General features: G+C 42.1%; 1 protein-coding gene across 6 annotated transcripts in view; it reads right to left on the bottom strand.

Moving 5' to 3' along the window:
* Positions 1-13,664, bottom strand: part of FRMPD1 (FERM and PDZ domain containing 1) — a 150,124-nt gene that overhangs the window by 108,567 nt on the left and 27,893 nt on the right. Inside the window, exons 2-3 of one of the 6 annotated variants that reach the window (XM_049116280.1) lie at positions 7,413-7,509; positions 3,117-3,276 (exon numbers count right to left, since the gene is read on the bottom strand). The exons of the other annotated variants lie outside the window; for them this stretch is intronic. The gene's annotated coding sequence lies outside the window, so the exon portion shown is untranslated. The remainder of the gene's footprint in view (positions 1-3,116; positions 3,277-7,412; positions 7,510-13,664) is intronic. 6 annotated transcript variants of the gene reach the window in all.

Genomic DNA, 13,664 nt, shown 5'->3' with positions numbered 1-13,664 from the left:
CTCAGCAGCTTAGTGCCGCCTTCAGCCCAGGGTGTGATCCTGGAGACCCCAGATCAAGTCCCACTTTGGGCTCCCTGTGAGGAGTCTGCTTCTCCCTCTGCCTGGGTCTCTGCCTCTCTCTCTCTCTCTCTCTCTCTCTGTCTCTCATGAATAGATAAATAAAATATTTTTAAAAATAAGTGCCTGTTTGTATTGAGTCAAAAGTTGCTTCCCTGTGAGTTCTACCTGTTGATTCAGCTTCTATCATTGGGGTCACTGTAAAGTAGGTTTAACCCCCCTTTCATTCTAGACAGGGGTGATATCTGATACTCTGAGTCCTCACTTCTCCAGCCAGGCTCCCTCAAAATAGTTCTAGGAAAGATCCTTCCTCATCCTTGTCCCAGTCTTTGGACCCTCTCTGATCCCTAGGATTTCTTAGAAAGATCATTACCTAAAGCTGAACACTGCTTTTCATGCAGTGTAGTGGGCTGCTGTCACCTCTCCACTGCTGCTATGACCTTCTCCCTACTGGAGTTTCTGCCTTGGATGGGGAGAGTCAAGCCAGTGGTGAATGGCAGGAATACATTATCCCCCTTTCTTCCAGACCTTGGAGGTGAGGCTAGCCTGGTGCTTTTTCCTTTCTTTTGGGGGGGAGGGGTGTAGTGGTCTTCCTGCACCTTGTTCCCTCTTAACCTGCAGCAGAGTCTGAACCAGAGTTCAGAGTGGCTGAAGGAAGGGGCAGTTTAGAACACAGTGTTCATGAGACATTCATGAAGCATTTAAGAATGAGAAATGCTAAGGTGGTTCAGTTGTGAGGGGCTGTGTTCAGGAAAGCAGCCCCAAGTGATGTTGGGAAGGAGCAAAGTGAATTCACAGCTGGCTTAAAGATGTGTTTATGCATACTGGACTTTCCTTGACTATTGTGGCTCTGCATCAAAATAAGGACGTCTCTGAGCTGCTCTGGGAAGGGCAAGATGGACCTCTATGGTCTCTGCAAACACTTCTACCCTTGATATCATCATGAATTTACCTTACCCCTGGCCTTTCTTTTCTTTTTTATAACGCTTGTTGGGTTTTTTTTTCTGATTATGATAATAATACACATCCATGATAAAAAATTTAGAAAATACAGAAAAGTTTAGAAAAGAAAACCCATAATCTTACTATATATCATCATCTTTTTCTATTTCTGTTTAGTTTGTTTCTTACAAAATTGACTACGTGGCATACAATTTTGTATTCTACTCTTTTGACTGGACATTATAGCCTAACATTTTCCATGTTAACTGTTTTTAAAACCATGATCAGTAATGCTTCAAAATGGTCTTTCATGAAGACATACTGTAATTTATTTAATCATTCACCTATTTTTAGACATTGTTTCCAATTTCCCCCTAAAATTGCTATGATTAACACCTTTGTGCATAAATCAACATCTGCCTCCTTGATTATGTTTTAGAGTAAAATTCCTAAAAGCAGAATTCTTGGGGCAACTTGGTGGTGCATTGGTTAAGCAATCAAATCTTGATATTAACTCAGGTTGTGAACTTGGGGTCATCAGATCAAGTCCCACAACTGCCCCATGACGAGCCCTGCACGGGACTCCATGCTCAGGGTAGAGTCTGCTTCTCTCCCTCTCTCTGCCCCTTTCCTGCCTGCACTCTCTCTCTCTCTCTCTCAAAAAAAATGAATCTTCAAAAAAGACATAGATGATAGATAGACGATAGATAGATAGATAGATAGATAGATAGATAGATGTAGAATTCTTGAGTCAAAGGGCTCTTCATACATACTGTTCAACTGCATTCCAGGAGAAATGAATCAATTCGCTGTGCACATACAGGAACCCATTTTGCCTCACATTTGCCAAACTGAGCATCATGAAAAAAAAACTTTTTTACTAATTTTATAGGTAACAAAATGATATCTCATCATTTTAAAAATGTATTTGCATTTATGTGATTACCAGTGAAGCTAAAATATGCTTTCATGTGTTTATCGATACCTATCAGTAATTGAATCGGTTTAGGTTTGTGGACTTCGGTCCTCTTTAAATGTTGCTCAGATTTCAGGGGGGTTCTATATAAAGCACCTGCCCAATAGTATTGCCATCAGTACTTAAGCTAATCAGGCAATGTTTTAATTATTAATATTGGGTTTTATATAAGCACCTTTATACTTGCTTTTCTCATGGAGCAGCATTGAGGAACAAACAAAAGGTGTCTAAACAACTGCATGTATATTTAAAAGTACAGATTGCAAGTGCCTTCCATTATCTTCCATGAGGCTAATTGAGCCTAAAAGGATCCTGATATGAAATATCAGCATTACAGAAAATGAATCCTCGTGTTTAGTGGTAAGTGCTCTCCGTAGTAATCAGAATAATTGTATTACAAGTTCTGAAAAGACAAGGAAAGATTCTTTCTATTTCGCTGTGTAGGGGCAGGAGATGAGGCTAGGCAGCAAGGAGTATATGCTTGGCCCTGGGCTGGATCCTAGAATGCCAAGATCCTATCCCTAGCTCAATCTTTGACTCTAGTCTCACTTGTCATGGAACTCAAAACAGGTCTTGGATATTTTAAGGACATCTCTCTCAATTTACAGACAAGGAAACAGAGATTCGGGGTGGGGACAGAAGTCTCTTAGCTGAAGTTATGGGTTTCTTTTCCATGGAAATGACTCCTTTGAAAAGGAAGAAGAATGGACTATCGGTCTGTATGACCAGTTACAGCAGATGCTATACTGGAACAGCGGATATAACTGTGCATCATTTGTTCATCCATAGAGGGGCCCACCCAGCCAGTCCCTCAGATTTCTTCCCAGCTCTGTTCCTCTGTGAGTCATTGATGGGAAGGTTATCTTTGTATCCTGGAGATAGACTGAGTCCCTGTCTGGATAAAATACTTCACAGCCTGTAGTATCTGGAGGAACTAGCCTATGGATAGCTGGACACAGCTACTCACCATTACCAGAAAAACAAATGGAAGGTTCTACTTGTCTTACAGTGTGCCATCTTCACAGTATACGGTAAGCATTTTTAGTTTGCTCACAAACTGCCCTGCAACTTTAAAATCTAGATCCAAATCAGCAAGGGCAGTCTGTCCAGCAAACCCAGAAAAGTAAGTATGAGGCCTTACCACCCATGGGCCTTCGGCTTCTGTAATGGCTGCTGCAGCACCTGCACCCTCCATTCAAAGGGAAGTACTCCTGGGACACATGCAAGGCGGCAGTCTCTGAGCACATGTTCTTGGCAGGTGCGTCATGGGACACTCTGCAGCAAACAACTATAGATGAGCTCTGTGACAGAAAGGGGTTATCAATAGTTACAATTCCCCCATGGGGATCTGGAGTTCTTGGAGAAAAAAATCAGCCATATCGGGGAAGATTATGGCTGTTTCCATTCTCTGGGGGCCCATGTAGTACAAGACAAATTCAGCCTATCCTGTGGGCCTCAAGGGCAGAGCCACAACCAATGGGACTGGAGATGGCTCGAAAGCAGAGCTGAAGGCAATAGAAGGAAGACTTCAGGAGTGAAGTCAGACTTCCATATTAGGTTAGGGTTCCTTCCCTCCTGCACTGGCAAAAGTGGGAGTGCCTGACTTTACAACCAACGAAAGCAAAACTAGGCCCTATCAAATGTGGTATTAGTAGATATGACTCAGTGTTATCCATAGAGGGGAGCAACTTGATCTGTAGCCAGCTCTACTCAAATGTGACCCTCCAAAAGTTCTTAACTCCTCTATTTCCTTCCCTTACAAGGAAAATTGGTTCCATGTGAGGTCCCTCTGAGCCCTACAGTTCTCAGTTTATAATCCTACATACTTGTATCCACACCATCCATCCCTTTCTACAGACAGATCACTGTATTGCTCTCATTCAGCTGCATTTCTGAAACACCTGAACACCACCATTCTAACAATCTTTGTCCAAAGTCTTAAAAAAATGTCTCACTTCAGAAAATTTTGCTGAAAAATTCCAGATTATTGTAAGAGTTGAGGAGAGAGGGTATTGGACATTATGTTTTCACAAAGCCAGATGGAGAGCTTTGTTCAATTGTGTACTTCTCTATTAGATTTTGACACTGAATTTTCTTCACAATATAAAAATATGTTTTTGAAAGGTCAGAAAGGTAAAAAGAATTTTCATTAAGGAAAAAAGTTGCCATTTGTCATTTAATTACTAAGAAGACAGAGGTATAAAAGTATTTTTTGACTATGCTTAGAATTCTTAAATAGCCTTAGCTGTTTTCCAGTCTAACTGCCTACTTTTTCAGATGAGATCTAAAGAGATTAAAGTAAGGCAGCAACTGCACATTGCCTACCCAGTATCCATCCTGCACTTCTTCCTTAGTAACAAAGTCCTGGGTATTGTGCCCAACTGAAACTTTACATTTCCTAGTCTGCACCCCGGATAAAGATGCCCATTGGGATTTAATCTCTTGGGAAAAGATTCCCAGGAAAGCTCTTTAATAATGTACCCCCTTTGCCCTTCCCCATTTCTTCCTTCCAGTTATCTGGGATGTGAATAAAATAGCTGGAGCTGTAGCAGCCATTGGGACCATGAGGTGATCTTAAAGATGGAAACCTATGCTAAAGACTAGGGAACAAAAGGACATAAGGAGCTTGAATATATGTTGTGCTCTAGAGTAGCCACTAAAATAATAATTAAAAAATGTATAATTAACAAGTTCAGAGAAGGGAAAAAAGGAATAGTGTATAATAGTTGATTCATCCAAAATAAGGTGAGGAAAACTATAGAAAAGAATATAAAACAGGTGAGACAAATAGAAAACAAATAATAAGATGGTGGCTATAAATTCAAACAAATCACAAGCCTAACTAGCTGCTGGAGCCCCATCTATCATATCCCCACACTGGCCAAAGTGGGGATAATCTGAGCCTCAATGAGGATATAATAGCACTGAATTAAAACTCACCTAGTATGTTTAATTCCATGAATTCATAATGATATAAAAATCTTATTTATCTTTGGAAAATGCTAGGGAACCAATTCATTACCTTGAAAGCTGGCAAATAAAGGGGGAAGAATGGAGTATTTAACCTGTCTTTCCTATATAAACTATAGCCAGTTGTGTGCTGGTGAATGTCTAACAACTGACTCTGGGGGGAAAGCCCTGATTCATACCATTTGCCAACTTCCATGTTGTAAATTCTCTTACCATGGCCAATTTCAAGCTACCAATGTGATCTCAATGAACATAGGATTGGGAAGAGACATGCACAACTGACTCTCAAGAGCTGGTAAAATGTGGCTTAAGCACACTGCTGACAATATCTCTGAGTAGCAAAATAGTGGGTGAAGGGAAACATCTCTTAGTCAAAAGTATCCCAAGTAAAAGAGAAATAATAGAACATCACCATTTTCCAACTTGTAGTGATTTAATGGATCTTGGCATTGAGCACCAGAGCTACTAACACCACACTAGTAGGTGCAACTGAACATCATGTGCCTCCAGATGAAAGAATGCCACACCACTTAGAGTCCTACCAATGGGATCCAACCCAACTCCACAGAGTCTCTGGATCCAGCTAGTTTTGCAGGAAATATAAAGAACAGGGGATTATGTTAAACTGCACTATGAGCGTGCAATAAGAATCCAGGTTGCAGGAAACCCCACAGGTCAAGTGGTCTAGGTTCTTCAGCAGGTGAATTATGAGAATAAGAAAGGAATGGAAGGGAGGCTGGTAGATTAAAAGAGATGTAATTGGGCAGCCCGGGAGGCTCAGCAGTTTAGCGCCACCTTCGGCCCAGGGCATGATCCTGGAGACCCGGGATTGAGTCCCACATCGGGCTCCCTGCATGGAACCTGCTTCTCCCTCTGCCTGTGTCTCTGCCAATCTTTCTCTCTCTCTCTCTCTCTCTCTCTCTCTCCCTCTCTCTCTCTGACTCTCATGAATAAATAAAATCTTTAAAAAAAATAAAAGAGACGTAAATGACATAATGAACTTTAATGGGCAAGATATTTTATGGACAGGATTAACATATAATGTCTGGGGATGCAGAGTTAGGTGATGGAACTATAAACAAACTCAAGGAAATGATCATTCTAAGAGTAATCACTTTTTACTGGAATGGAGTTTGAGACTTGCAGTGGGCACATGGAGGGCCCTGGGTTTGCTGCAGGGTCCTATTTCCTGATTTAGGTTACAAGAACTCATTAAACTACATACTTGTTTATAGTTTTCTGTATCTACGTATAACTTTACTTATTTTTAAAAATATTTATTTATTTATTTATTTATTTATTTATTTATTTATTTATTTGAGAGAGAGAGAGGGAGTGTGCCCATGTGGGCTTGAGCAAGGGGAGGGGCACAGAGGGAAGGAGAGAGAGAATCTCAGACTCCATGTTGAGTATGGTGTCTGACATAGGGCTCCAACTCACGACCTGAACCAAAACCAAGAGTCAGATGTATAACCACCTGAGTCACCCAGGCACCCCTATATATGATTTTACAATAAAAGAGGTTAAAGCTTCTGCTGTCAGATGAAAATAGTACATACTAATGATTTCATTTAACAAAGTTCAAAACCAGACAAAACTAATCTCTGTGTGCTAGAGGTCAAGATAGTAGATACCCTTGGGGAGAGCTAAGATCTGGAAGGAGGCACAAGAGGGCTTCTGAGTAATGTTCTATTTTCATCTGGTCTCATGGGTGGGCTCAGTTCGTGAAAATATGTGAGAGAAAATTAATCCATATTGAACTAATATGACTGTTATTTTAGATTTTCTGTTACATGCGGCTGACCTTAATCCAAAATCCCGTGATGAATTGATTGTAGGGTGTCCTCTCTCCACACTATCACTGCAATGCTTCCTGTCCTGTGAGTCCTTAATGACTAAGCACAGCACCAGTTGCTGGGGTTTGGGTCAATCTCCTCTCCAGGAAGCAGAGGGTCCTGAGCACTGAGCCTCCCACTGCCTCTGAGAGTCACACGGTCATTCCACCAGATTTACTGAGCCCTGACTTCTAAAGTTACAGAGATGAGTCACACAGTTGCCATTGCCATGGAGTCGGGAGTTAGTATAAAGAAATGTGACATTATTATTTTAAGCTATGCTGTTCAAAGACCCCAATATTAAAGTGCACATAGGAAATTCCTTACAATTTAGCACCAGGAAAATAGTTTTTCTCTTTTGACAAACTGACTTGCTTCCCTTTATCAATTAATGAAAACTATCTAACTCACCACACATCTCTTTTTGACGGGGCTGCCAAGGAAATCAGAGTTACATTTATTGCTAAATGACAGCAAATTTTTCTAGCTGATAGTGACAAATCCCACAACCTCACAGCCTATCCTGCTTATTTCCAAATATCTGTTTTCTACCCAACACCCTCTTAAATTTATTCAATTCCTTAGTATGACAGAGAAAACTGCACAATCTGATTACAAACAAACCCTCCTACCTCATCTCTCCCCACTCACAGCACTCTCTTTGCAGGCCACGAAGGTTTGCTCATCACTTCCCAAATGGACCTCGCGCTTCAGGCTCAAAGCACTTTCCTTTGGAAAGGTATTAAAAAGAACTTCATTGAAGTATAATTTACATACGAAAAAAATTCACGAATGTAAGTGTATCTTAAGTACATTTAGGCATGTCTTCCTTTTCTACTTAGCGGTCTCCTATTCCTTTTTAAGAGCCAGGCACTGTCACCTCCTCTGTGAAGTCACACCCAACAAACCCATGCTGAGTCAATTTTTCCCTCTTTAGACATTTATATTTGCCTGTTATGGCATTTAGCATTTTACATTATTATTCCTTGTTGACCTTCATGTGTGTCCACTATAACATGAGCTCCTTAATGACAGGTGTGCATCTAAGACATTTTCCACCACTACACTCTATTCCAGAACATTAATCATTGCCCAAGAGTAGTCAACCTGCCTAGAGGAAGCTACTGATCCCCAGCACCAAATAACCTAAGAGACTCCACAACTGTGGGAGCTCTACACATAACCAAGTAAGTACCTCCTGCTTAAGTTTGTCAGAATGCCTAAACCATGGTGCACACTGGCCATGAACTTTCATTCCAGATGCAAGGGTTATAGAAGAGTTTTAGACTTCAGGAAATGATATGGGTGAGAGCCCGACACAGAATGTTTTCTAAGGAATATCAACAATGGCAACAATATACCATATTTAATTGGATCTAAGGCACCAACAATTGTAAGATACATCCCAATCTCAGAGGGGGGAAAGAGGAGCTTCTTAGGGGCACCTGGGTGGCTCAGTCGGTTGAGCATCCGACTCTCGGTTTTGGCTCAGGTTGTGATCTCAGGGTTGAGAGATCAAGCCCCACGATGGGCTCCCTGCTCAGCATAGGGTCTGTATGGGATTCTCTCCCCCTTCTACTGCCCTTCCTCCTGCTCTCATGCACTCTCTCACTCTCTTTAAAATAAATAGATAAAATCCTTAATTAAAAAGGAGGAGCTTCTTAGAGTCTATGAAGTATGGTGACTTACTTACTGCATTCCTTAGGGAAGAACAAGGAGAAAGTAAGGGCAGAACAGGGACCTTTAAATACCCTAACCTTGAAAAGGTTGTATAGTGCCCATCATGTCCCCATCCCTGCCCTGAGAATTTCAAAAAACTTTTTAAAAGCACTAAGCTATAAACTAAATATAAGAGGTCTAATGATGTTCTGATTTTTCCTATGAGGAATACTTCAATGTTTTTTGGGACCATCAGGTATCAATTTTTTTTCCAAACACAAATACCATTGGTGAGTGGCCCTGCTTTGCTAGTATCCTAGACACGCACTTAGTATGCCTATGATGGGCCATCTGGCGCCAGAGCAAGGGAAGGATGGGAGCTGTGATTCAGTTTACTCTATGCAGAGCAGGTCCATTACTGTCCACAACCAAGCAGTTGTGAATTGGTGGCCTAGAGCGCTGACATCTGCCTCAATTGCCTACATCCGCTCTGCATGTGCATCCATGACTTCATTTATAGAAACACAGAATGACTAGTCCAGGGAGTGTCAAAGTTGAGCATGCACCAGAATCACCTGGAGGGAGTTTCTGATGCGGAAGGAATTTTGCATTTCTGGCAAGTTCCCAGATGATGCCAATGTTGCTGATTCAGGGACCATGCATTTAGAACCACTGACCTAGTCCAAACTACTCATTTTACGGAGAAGAAACTAGAGCACTGAGAAGGGAAGGAGCTTGCCAAAGATTAACAGAAAGATTATGGTGAAGCTGAACCAGGAGACCCAAGTCCCTTCTCCTCAAGATGCTACACTACATTGCCTCCTCTCACATAGCTACAGTAGACACCAACCCAAAGAGGAGTGATAAATGATCTGATAAGCACTTTGTACCCCCAAAATTTAAGTTTTATATTTAAATTTTAAGGATGGCTACTCATAATCAAATGAGACTCCTTGGGTCATGAAGTATGTTGGTGCAACAAACCCATCTGACCTAAGCCATTATTTCTGTTTGCTTTTAAAACTGGATTTATCCTCCCTCACCCTTTCTTTTTCTCTGTCCTTTTTTCTCTCTGTCTAAATTCTTCAGAGCAATTTGCAGTAAGATTTCCCTAAAGACTAATATGTTTACAAGTTCTTTCTTGTCTTGAGTCCAAGTGTCTCCTTCACATTTTCCAGGAAGACTCCATTCTGCTGCTGCCCCATCCATTATCACAGACGCAGAAGGAAGACAAGTAGGAACTGGATGTGTTGTTGCACACAGAGTCCTACAACATAAAATCTTACAAAAAAATCTTTTTGTGGAAACCCCAATTCACAGCAACTAGGTGAAAAAATATACATAATCGAAGAAATTATTTTCTTCATTTAACAAAGATGTTCTTAAGTGTCTACTATGTGCAAAGGAGTGTGCCTCATTAGTCATTGGGGTCTGCCAGGATTGGGTTTTCTTCTTTGCCTGAAACTTATCCTGCCTTTAACTGTGCCATTCTATATCATGGTCCTATTCCTACACACCTGATATACATCCTTGTCAGTGCGTAGGTCCCCCAAAAATGTTGGCTGAATTGAGCTGAATTTAAGCCTAACCCTTGGTGGACCCTGCTGATAACTCTTAGGAGCCTCCCATTCTTCCCATTATTTTGTATCCAGAATAGGCTTTATATTTTCCCAGCCAAAATCTGGCAACTTCACACAGTGCCTGAGGATGTACCCTGCTCTCCTCACCATCCCAAAACTAAAGAGATTATGTATGAGTAACCAACTCCGGAGGAAGGAATGATGAAATAAAATTGAGGTGCTTAAAATGGAAACCCAACAATGACCGGAGATGAAAGAGAAGGACCCACAGAGGACAGTGATATGGGATGATGCCAGGGATAGAAAGAAGAAGAAATAAAATTTTGTCAGGGGAGTTATTATTTTTGAAATTCAAGGAGGTAGAGAACAAAACAGAAAAACTTAAAAGTGGGGCAGGGGGCAGGAGAAAGCAAAGAGGTCTCTTGGGATTTCACATGGCCCCTGAGCCAGGAAGGAGAAAGACCAGGAAAGTTCTATAACTCGGGGAACTGAGGGGATTGGGCTAGAATTCAAAGGAACGAGAAGACTGCTGTTTCAAGCTGGAGTTGAGAGAATGGAGAGTGAAGGGAAAGGACTGCTTCTTTGGGACCATCAGAACTGACATAAACAACTCTGGGCAAATATAAGAATTGGATTAGCAAAAGTGGCCTGTCAGATGGAGGAACTGACAGTTGTTCTAGGAGCCCATTCCATGAAAATCTGTTACACTCAGTGGAACGAAGACAAACACAATCACCTCTCTGCATGTGATTTTACCCACCAGATCTGCACACTCTCCAGCAGGGCACTATCTGTACTCTAAACCAGTGTTTCTCAAACTTCAAAGTGCACATAAATCCTCCAGGGGCCTTGCAAAAACCCAGATGGCAGGATTCTGCCCCCCAGAGGTTCTGATTCAGTAGGTCTACAGTGAGGCCTATAATCTGCATTTTTAACAAGCTCCCAGGTGCTGCTGATGCTGTGGATATGCCCACCACACTTTGAGTAGCACTGCCCACACAGTCAGCCTCATAAGGGGGAGCACGCTGGTGGGCATGGAAAGGCAAAACTGTGTCTTCTTTGGAGGAAACTGCCCCTTCCCTCCCTGAGATGGCTGCAGGGAGAGAACCACACCATGCTCCTCACCCTACTTATCTCCTTCCATGTCCTACACCTGCAGTTCCTTCAGCTACTTACCATTAGGTCAGCATGCCGCTGGGACAGATCTGTGGTCAACAGATTCCCCTAAAACATTTAAGAACCAGTCAAGGTCCAGGAGAAATAGGCCCGTAGTGAGCTTCATTTGTCCATGTTGTTTGGGACAAAATGAGGAGCACTCCTCACAATGCAGGAGTCTCCCTAGGCTTGCTGCAGCAAGCGATGCACAGGACTTCCTCAACTGACTTCCCAGCACAGAGCTCTCTGCCTGCCGTTCCTCCAACATACTTCAGCAGAATCAGGGATCTGAAGGCAAATTCATAGGTATTGGAGATGGAACCAGCCTAATATCTCATTTAGGACCTGTCCCTGAGGGCCAGACTAAGTAAAGCAATTACAGTACAAGAACCAGGTGTTGTCACCCATGGGATTTTAAGATCTCGTACAGCTTTGAAGGGCTTTTCATCTTTCAAACTGCCGTCTCCTCCAAATCTGCACGTGTAGCTGTCTTAAGCCGTGAAAGGAAACTAGTAAAGTGAGGTAATGAATCCCAGGCTCAGATCTGGTGTGTGTGGTCAAAATTCCTAATAATGCCTCACTCTAAGAACATGTGATGGAACCGTCCCTTGATGAAGTGCAGTTTAATACTTTCCAGCGATTTGAATCCTGAGGGGGTCTTAGTTTTTTTCTTGACAGGTTATCAGGCAGTGGAATATATTGAAGAAGTATAAAGCCCCACAGTAACAAACCTGAATGAAAGAGGTCACACATGAATCATGGGAGAAAGGGTATGTGTTTGGAATTGAAGTTAATTCAGTGCCAAAGATGGTGATTGAGCAGCCCTCTGGCCCAGACACTGTGCTGGTGGAGCGGGGAGCACCAAAAGTAGAAAGGATGATCCCAGACGACAATAACAATCCTACACATCTATCTTTCTAGTGATGTATGCCAAAAATTAATCTAAAAAACACTTTTATAAACCTTATCTCACTTTCTTTTCGTAAGTACCTTACAGAGTGGGTACAGCAGGAATTAATAGCATTGTTTTACAGACAAACTAAGATTCAGCAGTGAAATTATGTGCACGAGCCTGGCCCTCACCTTTCATTATTTAGATGTTATTATTAGTTTTTGTTATCAAGCATGTGATGACTATCAACTAGAATCAGATCTCATAATGAAACCTTTCTATTTGAAATCCCTAGGATTTAAGGAGCTTCAAGACATTAAAATCACCTAACATACGGCACAACATAGCATTGTATATTGGTTATTCTCCATTTGCTCCCCCTTACCCTCTGCCCTATATATATTTCTGCCCATGTCTGCCCCTCCTCTGTGCCCTGAAAGGCCCACTCCTGTCACTAGTCACCTTTTCAGGAGAGTCTGGCCAGTGAAAGGAACAGAAACCCAAAGTGCTACAACAGAGAAAGGTAAGGGTACTTCTCTCCTCTCTTGACTGTCCTTTCTAGACCACAGTTATCTCCAAGACTCCAACTCTCATTGGAAGCTGATAATAGCATTTTTCCTCTTGCCCCTCAGGGGTACTAACAGCTTTCCCCTCTAATTAACGTCTAGGTGCCTCCCCTCTCCTTGTTGGTTTCCTTAATCCCACCTGCACCCCTGCAAATGGTGCCTTCATTAAAAGCTCTTGAACCACCTCAGTTAGATTCTGTTTCCCTGCTAGGACCCTGAATCATGCACACCTCTCTCCCACATAGGTCCAACCTGTAAAAATAAACCTAATACCCAGAGGAACTCAGTGAGCCTAAAACATCCACAGTCACGAACTCATTGATTTTTCCCTTTTAATAATTAATGTATGTTTCTCCAGGGCTTATTTGCCACAATCTTACCTTGGGCCCTTGTTTATCCCCGCTCTGAACTTTGTGAGGGTCTCCTGAGTGAACTCCCATCTCTGATGCCTCCCAATTTCAATCAGTCGTATCCACAGCCTCCTACTGGATTAAATTTCCCGGTGCACAGTTTTGATCATGTCATTCCTGCTATGGTTCCCAAATGACTACAGCATAAAGTTCACACTCCTTTAGCCAGCACACAGGGCTCTTGCCTGGGTCTCCAGCCTTATCTACAACTCCCCTGTGTGCCTCCATGCTCTCTGTTTCCCAACCCCTCACCAAAATATATGATCTTGACTTTATTTGCACCATTCCCTTAGCCTAGAAAGGCCTTAACTTTGAAACTGTTCACAGACTTCCAGGGCTAGCCCAAACATTGCTTCCTGCCTGAAGATTTTCTGTTTCCTTACAGAGATAAACAACCACTTTCTCCTAAATTCTCATGGGTCTTTCTGCATCTCTTTCTTATTGGCACTCAACAAGTTGCACCTCTCTGTATTCTTATCTGTGTCCATCCCATTCCACACCCCATTCTAAGCATCTTTTCCAGACAGTTTCATGGTGGTACCCCCAAGCTATGAGCACAGGACATAGCACAGAGTAGCTCTCAGCAAGTATCTTTTGGATAAATGAATTCAATTTAATATCC

Source organism: Canis lupus, chromosome 11 (genome assembly GCF_003254725.2).
Source record: "Canis lupus dingo isolate Sandy chromosome 11, ASM325472v2, whole genome shotgun sequence".
Taxonomy (NCBI): Eukaryota; Metazoa; Chordata; class Mammalia; order Carnivora; family Canidae; genus Canis; species Canis lupus.
This window is presented reverse-complemented; position numbering and strand designations above follow the sequence as displayed.